This window comes from Suricata suricatta, chromosome 16, assembly GCF_006229205.1.
Source record: "Suricata suricatta isolate VVHF042 chromosome 16, meerkat_22Aug2017_6uvM2_HiC, whole genome shotgun sequence".
Classification (NCBI taxonomy): Eukaryota; Metazoa; Chordata; class Mammalia; order Carnivora; family Herpestidae; genus Suricata; species Suricata suricatta.
The window spans coordinates 33,760,665-33,772,981 of NC_043715.1; the positions used below are offsets into that span (position 1 = coordinate 33,760,665).

General features: G+C 39.2%; 1 protein-coding gene and 1 long non-coding RNA gene across 3 annotated transcripts in view; one reads left to right on the plus strand and one right to left on the minus strand.

Moving 5' to 3' along the window:
- Window positions 1-12,317, plus strand: part of SIAH1 (siah E3 ubiquitin protein ligase 1) — a 34,392-nt gene that overhangs the window by 6,788 nt on the left and 15,287 nt on the right. The window lies entirely within an intron of this gene.
- The window catches only part of LOC115280153, a 15,569-nt gene continuing 9,607 nt past the window's right edge, over window positions 6,356-12,317 (minus strand). The window contains exon 3 of the long non-coding RNA XR_003903691.1: window positions 6,356-6,696. This is a non-coding gene — a long non-coding RNA (uncharacterized LOC115280153). The remainder of the gene's footprint in view (window positions 6,697-12,317) is intronic.

Sequence of the window (12,317 nt, forward strand, 5' to 3'; positions counted from 1 at the left end):
CAGTGATGCGGAGCACCTTTTCATATGCCCATTTGCCATCTGTACATCTTTGGTTAGGTGTCTGTTGAGGTCCTTGGCCCATTTTTAGTTGGGTTGTTAGTTTTATTGTTGAGTTTCAAGAGTTCTTTGTATATTTTGGATAATAGTCCTTTATCAGATAGGTCTTTTACAAATATTTCTCCTAGTCTGTGGTTTTTCTTCTCATTCTCTTGGCAGTGTCTTTCCCTTCAGTCATTTTTTACTTTTATGTACCAAGGTATACTTAAAATTTACATGTCAAAAAGTAGATCCTTTATTATTTCCAACTGTCCAAAGCTCTTATCTCCTATATTAGGTTAGTCATAAGGTCCTGATTTTTCTGTCATTTGCTTAACTCAAATCTGGCATTGCTTCTCTCACTTGTTTTCACATTTACATTCGTCTTCTACTTTTTTAGTGCTCTGTCTGCATTTGGTTTTTGCCTCCTCCCTTCAGTTCTTCCTCCTGTAGTGAGCTTTCTTTTTTTTTTTTAATTTTTTTTTTAGTGTTTTATTTATTTTTGAGACAGAGAGAGGCAGAGCATGAGCAGGGAGGGGCAGAGAGAGAGGGAGACACAGAACCGGAAGCAGGCTCCAGGCTCCGAGCCGTCAGCACAGAGCACGACACGGGGCTCGAACACAGTAACATGCGATCATGACCTGAGCCGAAGCCGGACGCTTAACCGACTGAGCCACCCAGGCGCCCCTGTAGTGAGCTTTCTAATGTAGGCGACTTACAAGAACTTCAGTATAAAGTCCAAAATACCTTGATAGTGATAGTACACAGCCTTTCCTGACTTTGCTCTTGGGACTTCCCTGCCATTTGCAATTATATACTTAAAAGTGCCTATGTGCACCCTAATCTCTCTCTCCCTGCTAAACTCTGTAATCTCAGCCTGGACATCACTTAGCTGAGACACTGTTCCTGGACTTCCCACCCTGAATTGGGTGTCCTCGATCTGTGTTCCCATAGCACTTTCTGCTTTTGTCCACCCTTAACAGGTATCCCCCTGAACTGTAATTGTTTGTACTACTTTGCTCCCCAATAAACTGCAGTCTCTGTGAGGACTTGGTCTTCATCACCCTTGTTAGCATTGTTTGTGGCATGTAGTTCGTGTTCAGTAAATATTTATTGAATGACTGATAAACTAATACCTTACACTGTCCTTAAAATGTGCTAGAGCTGTATCCTTCAACATTTCCTCTTGCCCTACCTGGTCAAGCTGGATACTTTTTGTTTCTTGAATACTTTCTGTACTTTAAATATCTGTGCCTTTGCTAATCATTATACTTAATCTCTCAAGTGTCTACCTGTGCTGCTTTGGACAGATGAATTCAACTCTATAAGCCTTAGTTTTCATTAGCATGTGAGCTGCCAATTAGGCATATTGCTGCTTCCCCAACCCCAGATATCCTAGTGCTAGAGTGGCAGTGTAGTTGAGGGGTTACGGAGCCAGGACCCTGAAGAATCAGACCTGCGTATCCTTGCGTCTTTGCTCTATCACTTGCTAATTGTGTTTGTGACTTTAAGCTCCATGAGAACATCCTACTTTTGTACCTTAAAAGCACATTGCCTGTCCATAGAAAGTGCTTAAATAATTAAAAAAAAATTTTTTTTTAGTAACTCAGTTTCTCTAAATGTTACCATTTACATTCTAGTGAGGGAATAAACAATTACAGATTGTGATATGTAAAGATCTTTTTTCACTTACTATGGCGTTATGTCATGATAAACTCTTTGCAAATTGAAATTGTAGTTAAGTTGGAAACACATTTAATACAGCTAATCTACCGAACATCATAGCTTAGCCTAGCCTATCCTGAACATGCTGAGAATGCTTACATTTGCCTACAGTTGGGCAAAATCATCTAACACAAAGCTTATTTTATAAGAAGGTGCTGAATATTTCATGTAGTTCATTGAATACTGTACTGAAAGTGAAAAACAGTGGTTCTAAGTATATTGATGGTTTATTTTCCCAATTGCCTGGCTGACTGGAAGCCGTGGCTTGCTGCTATTGCTTAGTGTCACGAGAGGGTATTGAATTGCACTTTGATAGCCTGGGAAAAGATCACAATTCAAAATTCAAAGTATAGCATATTGCTTTTGCACCATAATAAGGCGAAAAATCATAAGTGAAACCATTGTAAGTCAGGGACTATCTGTAATATAAAGGAGCTACAAGTGAAGTAAAAAATAATGGCGGTAGGAGGGACACCTGCTATCAGAAGGGGTGACATTTAAGCTATGATAAAAGCTAGCTCTTTGAAGGAGGGAAGGGAGAGCCTCTCAGAATGAAGAAGAAGAGGGAAAGGCCCCACGCCTGCAATGAGCATGTACTTAGTAGTTCTAGAAGTTGGGGGAAGAGAGTATTACTGGAGCAAACTGGTGATGAGAGCAAGTGTGGGATCAGATCCTGCAGAGTCAAAGTAGGGAATGTGTTTTATTTTAAGGGTACTGAGAAGCCATCAGGAGTTAAAGTAAACGAGCAACATAATTCACTTCTAACTTTAAAGATAGCTTTAGCTGTTGCTTGGGAGAATTGATTGGTCAGACAGGCCGTTTCTTTGATTATGACCTGGATTAAGGTGGTGCCAGTGAAGACCAGAGAAGTAGATGGATTTGAGGTGTATTTGGGAGACAGAAGTAACAGGATTTGTTGATGGATTAGATATGAGAGGTGAGGGAAGGAAGGAATTAGGTGGTTTCTGGCTTGAGCTGCTGTGTGGAACATGGTGCTGTTTGCCACAGCGGAAAAGACTAAAGGAGGGGATAGGACAGAAGGATAGCAATAAAATTCAAAGTTCTGATATGTTGGATTTGAGGTTCTCTATGAGACATCCAGAATGATTCAATGAGGTGGAAGGTATATGAGGGGGATGTGGTCTTACAGAAGCCAGATGGGAAATATTAGAGCATGTTTGGGTGTTAGGGGGATGGTCTGGTAGCAAAAGAGGGAGGGATTGATGTGAGCGGAAGAGATGATAGAAGGGGTGTGAAGTCTGAGTGGGTGAAGGGATTATAGAAAGGGCGTGACTCTAGCCATCTTGAGTAGGTGAGAGGACACACCCAAGTGCAGGGTGACTTCTTTATTCTAGTGAGGAAAGGAGGTGGTAAGTCAGCATTTGATGGCTTCTGTGGTATTTTCTGAAGGAAACATGGGTGAAGCCATCAGTTTGAGAGTATTAGTAGTTAGTGAACAGCAGACAGTGGTAGGTTAAAGGCGTAATAGAGAAAGACACTTTGAGAAACTGAGCACAGGGAAAGAAGACAGATACTGTGATGTATTAGCCAGAGAGGATGCCTGATCCTGTTTTCTGTAGATTCTAGGAGACTATCTAGGGCAATAGTATTTTTTTCTTTTTTCTTTTTTACTTTTTTAAATGTTTATTTTTGAGACAGAGAGAGACAGCATGAGTGGAGGAGGGCAGAGAGGGAGACACAGAATCCAAAGCAGGCCCCAGGCTCTAAGCTGTCAGCACAGAGCCCTGTATGACATGAGGCTCGAGCTCCGACTGAACCACCCAGGCACCCCAGTATTTTTGTTTCTAGGTGTAAATTTTTTTGTTGTTTAGCATAAATAGATAAAGCAAAGTGCTCAAATTATACCTATAGTTTGATGCATTTTCACTGTTGTGACCAGCTCCTATGTGTCCCAGTTACTTTTACTTTTTATATAAGTTCCTTTTTTTAATGTTTATTTGTTTTTGATAGAAAGAGAGCAGGTGTGAGCAGAGGAGGGGCAGAGAGAGAGGGAGACAGAATCCAAAGCAGGCTCCAGGCTCTGAGCTGTCAGCACAGAGCCTGATGATGTGGGGTTTGAACTCACAAAGCATGACATCATGACCTAAGCTGACCCCTGACGCTTAACCCCCTGAGCCACCCAGGCACCCCCCAAAAAGTACTTTTTAAAATCTTCGGGAACTCTAGGCTGAATAATACAGATGAAATAGTATGTTTTGGTTCAATTTATTCTTCAAGCTTGAGCCGCAGTGAGCAGAGTGATATTGACAAAGACCTTTCATTAGGTCTGAGCTTGCCCAGTGGCGTTCAACTTATTTGTGGTTTTTGTTTTTTATAGCGAGGGGGTGTGGGTAGCACATGGGAGGAACTAGAAAGAAGGTTGGAGGGAAAACCTTTGGACAACTAATCTGTTTTTGAAGTAGATCTTGGCAGTGAGAAGTACTTTCTTAAAAAGTTAGAGGAATTTAATGCCAGTCTTGAATTTTATATGAAGCATTATACTTGTTACAGTTATTTATTATTATCATGTTGACAAGCTTAGCTAGTGATGGTTGATACAGTGAAATTTAATGTACACTAGCTTCTTTGCAAAGACTGTGCCTTGTAAAGATTGCTTCAGTAATTGGTTTAAATAAATGGAGTAATCTAATTGTTCAAAACTCTTGCTTTTTTTCCTTTGCGTTTTACTTTTTGCTCTTTTGAGTTTGGTTAAAGCTCAGGCGTGTGTGTGTGTGTGTGTGTGTGTGTGTGTGTGTGTGTGTGAGAGAGAGAGAGAGAGAGAGAGAGAGAGAGAGAGAGAGAAAAGGACCCCTGTTTAACTTTGTTAGGGACAACTTCAGATGTTTTGTTAATACATTTAGTTGGGAATTAATTTCTGCAGACTGTATTCTTTTAATTTTGTTTGGAGAGGAGATTTAACAGATTTTATTATTAACCTTTAAAATACTAAATTTTTATAAGTATAAACTAAAATACGTATGTATTAAAAAATACTTATTTTGAGAGTGTGTGCACGTGCAGGTGTGTGCCCACACGTGGGGGGGGGGGGCAGAAAGAGAGGGAGAGAGAGTGAGCTGTCAGCTCAGAGCCCAACACCGTGGCTTCATCTCACAAACTGTGAGATCATGACCTGAGCTGAAATTCAGAGTTGGTTGCTTTACCAGGCACCCCTGAAATATGTGGATTTTTATGTGAATGGGCTGTTGCAAAATTTTCCCCCCTATTAGTACCCATTTTTCTGAGGCATTTTAAGAAAGAAAAAAAATCGAAGAAAACGTCAAGGCAAGTAGACAAAATCAGCTCTTGATTTCTCAGTGTTTCAGCTTTTTTTAAACCTTTAAGTTTATTTATTGTGTGTGTGTGTGTGTGTGTGTGTGTGTGTGTGTGAGAGAGAGAGAGAGAGAGAGAGAGAGAGAGAGAGAGAGAGAGAGAGAACGAGAACGAGAACAGGAGCGTGGGAGAGGCAGAGATTCCAAAGCAGGCCTCTTAGCTGCCAGCATAGAGCCCAACCAGGGCTCAAGCTCATGAAACTGTGAGATGGTGACCTGAACTGAAATCAAGAGTTGGACGCTTAGCTGACTGAGCCACCCAAGTGTCCCTCTCACTGTTTCAATTTATATATGAAGTCACCAGCAATTTATTAGCAGGAAAGTGTGGGGACACAAAATATATGCACGAAAATTTCCCTTTTTATTACCAGAATAATATATATGCTTTAATTTGAGGAATACATATGGAACTACAATGCTTATCTTCCCCATGATCATTCATAATCCCATTGTAAACATTTTGGCATAGTTTCTAGTCTGTGTGCCCTTTTTTTTTTTAAGTCATCCGGAGATATTTTAAAGTTAAATTCTTTGATCTGATGTAAATCCTTGTAGATATTTTCTTGGTAAGTGATTACCACTTGTCAGTAACTACATGTTTGTGTAATTCCAAATGATGACGTGTCTGCTATGGTCTGCATCCTGCAGTTTTTGATATTTTGTGTACCTGTAGTTCAGTGGTCCCATCTCTGTTCTCTGGTTCTAAACTTGACTTGCCTCTCTTCTCTAATCCTTCATGTTAAGTCTTTAAACCACATTCTGCAGTTTCGGTGCCCTTCCAGTTTCTTTTTTATCTCATTACATGGAAATGCATGCATACATACATACATACAACAGCCGTATCAGTGTGCAAACTTATTTTCTTGTAACATAAATAGGAGTATGATATGTGGCTTTTTTTTAACTTACCCATTTATTTATTTAAGAATTTTTTAATGTTTTTTATTTATTTTTGAGAGAGAGAGACAGTGTGAGTAGGGGAGGGTTAAAGAGAGAGGGAGATACAGAGTCCGAAGCAGGCTCCAGGCTCTGAGTTAGCTGTCAGCACAGAGCCCGACGTGGGGCTCGAACCCACGAACCTTGAGATCATGACCTGAGCCGAAGCCGCACGCTTAACCAACTGGGCCACCCAGGCGCCCCTAACCCACTCATTTAAATAGGTTGATTCGAATGTTAGATATGAGTCCATCTTATTAAAAAAAAAAAAAGGCAGCATAGTATTCTGTTGTATGGATTATATTTTAGTCACTCTCAAGATAGGGCTTGAATTTCAGTTTATTTGCTGCTATAAACAGGATTGCTGTAGGCATTCAGATACATACACTTTTGCCAACATATAAATTAGAAGAGAGACTTGGAAAAAATTGCTGAGTCAAAGAGTATACACACTTTAAATTTTGAAACAAGCTGTCAGATTTTATTAGAAGCTTCCACAGTGGGCATTTCCAACAGTAGCTGAGTCTCTCTCCCCACATCTTTGCAAATACTTGGAGTCAAATCTTTGAAAACAAATTTCTGTCCTTTCTCAAGTAACACCTGCAATTTGTGGCATTTCTTATTAAGTTTTTGAACTTCTTTTTCCTTTTTTCTAAAGTTTTACATGCACCTATAATTCAAAATAAAATATTCCATTAGTTTTGTATTTTTTTTAATTTTTTAAATGTTTGTTTATTTTTGAGAGAGAGAACATGAGCTGAGAAGGGAAGAGAGAGAGGGCGACGCAGAATCTGAAGTAGGCTCCAGGCTCTGAGCTGTCAGCACAGAGCCTGAAAAGGGGACTTGAACTCACGGATAGTGAGATCCTGACCTGAGCCATTCAGGCGCCCCTAGCTTGTTGTAGTTTGTTTGTTTGTTTTTTTAAAGAATAATTCCCTGCCATTACTTCTCTCCAGGTGTCCTTTGCCAGAGGCAACTATTTTTGCTGCACTGATTATTTTTGGATTTACCATTTTTGTCTCTAACATGCTTCTATTGTTGAATACAGATTTCAGTTTTAGGCGTTATCTGTTCAGTTCCTATTGTGGATTTAACTTGTCTTCCTGCCTCCATCACGTGTACATTCCTTTCCATTTACATACTCCCTTAATTTAGTAACATCATAATATTGTGTTTGCATTATTATTATTATTATTATTATTATTATTATAATAAAAGTTATTCCCAGTTTGAGCCGTAGAGTAAGCTGTTGTGACTTTTTTCCTTGCACCGTTTAATTGGAATTCATATAGTTTTCCTTGTCGTTAATGCTTGTCTTTTTCTTTTTGCTTTGTTTTCTCTGTGCTTACTGCTAATGCCACCCCACATTTCTTACTTCTTGTCTAAGTGGTCAGATTGTGTGCTGCCTCATGTTGCCTTCTGCTAGTGAAAAGTTGTCATGGCCTGTGTTCCCTGTACCTTTCTTTTGGGTTAAGTCTTAACTGTAGCCGTGTTGTCCATTTTCTTGGTTTATTCCCTTATATATGAAGGATTTGTCCTCCAGAAGCCTCCTGAGAATATTTCCAGGGGAAGTTCTGTTTCCCTGCATCCATTATTCTGCCTTCAACACTTTTAGGATAATTTGGTTGTGCATAGAATTCTAGAACAGTAATCATTTTCTTTGAGGATTTTAAAAAATATTGCTCAATTGCATCCAGCTTTGGATGTTATTACTCAAAGTCCAAAGTTCTTTTGCTTTCTAATTTATTTGTTCACTCAACACATAATTTATTGAGCCTATGTGCTAGGCACTATTTTAAGTGTTTTGGGATATATCACTGAGCCTACCTTCCTATCTTCCAGAGTTGGGTGGGGGTGGCTGCTACAACAAGCACAGTAATTCATTTGTACAGCCTGTTAAAGGGTAATACATTCTGTGGGAAAAAAAGAGTAGAAATGGAGGAGGGGAAAGGAGAGAATAGAGGAAGAGGGTGGATGAATGGGTGAGGATTAGGAGTGCATAGTGGAGGGTCAGTGGGCAGAGTGCTGATCACTGTTCTTAATAGAGGGGACAAAGCAGGCTTCATGGAGAAGGTAGCATACAAGCAAAAAAGAAGGAGGTGAAAGAATCTGTTATATGTACATCTAGGAGGAAAGTATGTTAAAGCAGAGGCCCCAAGGAACAACTTAGTTTTCTGGAACCAGGAGGCTAGTGCAGTGAGTGAATGGGAAAGAAGTGGGAGATGAAGTTCACCATATTGTGTAGTGTCTTAGAAGCTGTTTAAGATTTTAATCTATTACCTGGATAAGGGTCCAATGGGGAGGGTATTGCCTGATATAAATTTTAATAGGATTTTTCTGACTGCTATGTTTAGAACATACTGGGGTGGGTGTGGGGGACAATGATGGGAGCAGGGAGACTGTTTAGAAGGATATTGTGAAGGATATTTAGAGGATAAGGGGAGGGATATTGGTGGCTTGGATTATCTTATATGGTAGTGGTAGAGGTGGTAAGGAGTGGCTGGATTCTGGGTATATTTTTAAAGGAGACACTAAGATTTTCTGGTGGTCTTATTTTTTGTTTTTATTTTTTAAGTTTATTTATTTGAGGTGGGGGGAGAGGATGAGTAGGGAGGGGCAGAGAGAGAGGGAGACAGGATCTGAAGCAGACTCCGTGCTGACAGCAGAGAGCTTGATGCAGGGCTCAAACTCAGCAGACCAGGAGATCATGACCCAAGTTGAAGTCAGATGCTTAACTGAGCCACCCAGGTGCCTCCCTGGTGGTTTTAGGTATGTAGCATGAGAAAAGGAAACACGGATGACTTCAAGGCTTTTGAAATGAGTAACTGGAAGGATGGAGTTGCCATCAAGGGAAGGGAAGATGGTGGGTGGAATAGTCTGGGAGAAGATAGGGAGTTCAGCTTTGTTCAGCACTTTCCCCACCCCACCCCCAGGGATAACTAGGAAGCAGTCAGATGTACAAATCTTGGGTTTAAGAGAAATCTGGAGGGGTTTTTTTGTTTGCTTTTTTAACCTGGGCTGGACATACACATTTTAAGTCCTAGGAAATGTTGGTGGAATTTGACATACAAGACTGAATGAGATCAACAAAGTGAGGAAAAGTGGACCATGGATGGACAACGCCCAATTTCAAGAGTTTGGGGAGAAGAGCAGGAATCAATAAAGGCAACTGAGTTGCTGGTGAGCTAGGAAAACTGTGTGCAGGGTCAGTGAACAGAGTTTATCAGGCAGGAGCCAGTGATTGATCAATTCTGTCAGACGCTGGTGACCGATCAAACCCTGAAAATTAAATATAAACCGGCTAAATCAGGGAAATTCAAATTACACTCATTTTACTAAAGCATTGGATACTGTCTGCTAAATTGAAGTCTTGAAACAGTATGGCTGATAGAATGAACGAACTGTGGTTATGTTGTACGTTCTTTTTGTTAAACATACCAGAATTGCCCTGCATGGTGTGGTCGCCATGTGTTATATTTTCTTACCAGCATATAAATGCTTCAGGGGAGAAAACCATGATGCCACTGGGCTTTGTTTCACACAAATGCATCATTTGCATTTGAGGTCCCCTTCTGCTTTTGTCTTTAGCCTGTCATTATTAGAGTACTGTAGTGTACCAACTTGGAGGCAGCGTGACCGTAAATGCGAATGGGAGCAGTCAATTATTCGGCTACCAGATGGAGTCAGATGATTCAGAATGTGCTACTACTGCTTTTTTAGATTATTAAAAACAGGAAAATAAAACACTTAATTTTTGTAAAGAAATGTAGATCTTCCCTTCCTCCAAGAATAGAATCTTAGATTGAGGAAATTTCTTTATTTATTTTGAGAGAAAGAATGAGCAGGGGAGGGGCAGAGAGAGAGGGAGAAGATCATAAGCAGGCTCCCTGCTGTCAATGCTGAGCCCCATATAGGGCTTGAACTCACAAACTATAAGATCATGACCTGAGCTGCAACCAAGAGTTAGATGCTTAACTGACTGAGCCACGCTTGTGCCTCTTGAGGAAATTTATTTTATTTTTTAGGTTTGAGGAAAATTTGAGTATAAGTTAATTCATGTGTTATATCCTTATTTGAAATAACTGAAATTATTTGGTTGGAGTTTCATATATAATGCTTATGAAAAAAAATTATAGTGATATCAGTGAAATATGATTTAGTTTGAAGAGGCTCCATAAATTTTTTGATAGGGCATTTCTTTCCCATAAATTCCATTGTTTTAAACTGTTTTTCTAGTCTTAAGACTCTGTAATTTGACTTTTACCTCATTTTTTAAATATCTTCTGTCACCCAGGCAATGTATAATTTTTTGTTTAGCTTAGTATCACCAACTCCTTATAGATTACTGCCACTTTTGATCCGCTTTAAGATTTTTGGCTAGTATGTGTGTGTTTGGGGGGTGGGGTAGGGGTTACCTACCATATTTGTCAGGTGGAATGTGGAGTTGAATGAGTTGTATGTTCTAGTGTAGAACTGGCTCGTATAGCTTAATGCCAAGACAGTGCAAAAGAGGAAACATCTACTGGAATGTGGGATAGTTATACACCCTCAGAGAATATAAAAATATAATCATGGTAGTAAACAGTTGTAGTCAAACGTGGACACAACTAAGTGAATATTGGACAGTTTTATCTAGATGCTGTAAGATTTGCTTGTATTACAGTAGTGATTATGTTGTAATCATGACTGACAGTTGGTAAGTTCAGGTGTGTTACCAAAATTCTATTAGTAATGTGTGGTATGAAATACAAACTTTGAGAAAGCCTGTTTGACCATCTTCCTGGTTTATTTCTGTGCTCTTGCCTCACTTGTTCTTTGATTTAATGTCTAATTGTTAATAACATACTCAGATTGTCAGATTCTACCACTTTGATACAAAAAATTTTAAAAAGCAACTACTCGTTAGGGCTAAAGATTTAATTTAAAGAACTTAGGGAAATTTTAATTTTTTTGGCCAATTTTATAAATATTGAAAAGATGTGTTGGATGCTAAATTAAATATTCTGTCCCAGTACAAGATTATACTGTTTTTGAGGGTTATTTGAAAGAAACGAGATTTAGAGACAAAGCAGACAATGTGGTTCTGTGCTTATTCTTAATTTTTATTATCTTAAGTTTCCTCATCTGCAGTATGAAGTTAGAACCTAGGTTATGAAGCTTAAATAGTGTGTATGAAGCAGAGACAGTGCCTGACAGGTTGATCGGTGCCCAGTTTATGCAGTTTCATTCACAGCTAACTCTGTAATCTTTATCAGGTTTTAGATACCATCCCAAATTGAGGTTATGAAAATGAACCCAGTAGGTTGAAACAACAGTTTCCAGGAAAATACTGTATAATCCAGGCCTTTTTTATTTAGTGATTAATTGCAGGGCTCATAGTAACTCTGTAAACATTACCAGTGATTGTGTGGTTAGCAATATATCAAACATTCCCACGTGTTTGGTCTCCGTTAATGTCCAAAAATCTGTTGCTGTTGGTTTTATCCTTGCAGAGGAGAAATTTGAGACCCAGAATATTGTAATTTTGCTCAATATTAGAATAATTAGTAAGAGCTGAAGTAGGAAGTCAGGTTTGAGCTTCTGATTCCAATCAAAGTCATTGTTCTTTTCACTGTTCTTGAGGTATGTTATCAGTAGTGCCTTACTAAGAATGGAGATTACTGTCTAGGAATTGATGGGTTTATGGAACTCTGATGTTATGAACATAAACATTTTGAAAGTTAGTGAACTGTTATGGAAGTACCTGCATTTATTTTGTTTATGATAAAATGATTTATTTCACATAGTGTTTATTTTTTAAAGTAGGTTTTATTTCTTTAGGGCAGATTCAGTAGCAAAATTGAATAGAAGGTGCAGAGATTTCCCATGTTCACCCTGCCCCAGTGATCTTCCCCAGTGGTGTATTTGTTACAGTTTGATGTACCTACATTGACACAACGTTATCACCCGAAGTCCCGTCAGTCTTGGTGTTTGTGTTAGGAGTTTTGACAGATGTACTTGGAGTGCTCTGTTTCCACCACCATAGCGTACAGAACAGTTTCTTTGCCCTAAAACTCCTCTCTTCTCCACTTATTCATTCCTCCCTCCCTCTCTCTGGCAAGTGCTGATCTTTTTACTTGTCTCTATAGTTTTGCCTTTTCCAGAATGTCTTGGAATAATTGGAATCATACAGCAAGTAGCCTTTTCAAATTGGCTTCTTTCACTTAGTAGGCTGCATTGAAGGTTCTTCCATGTCTTTTCATGGTTTGATAGCTCAGTTCTTTCTTAAAAAGCACTAAATAATATTCACTG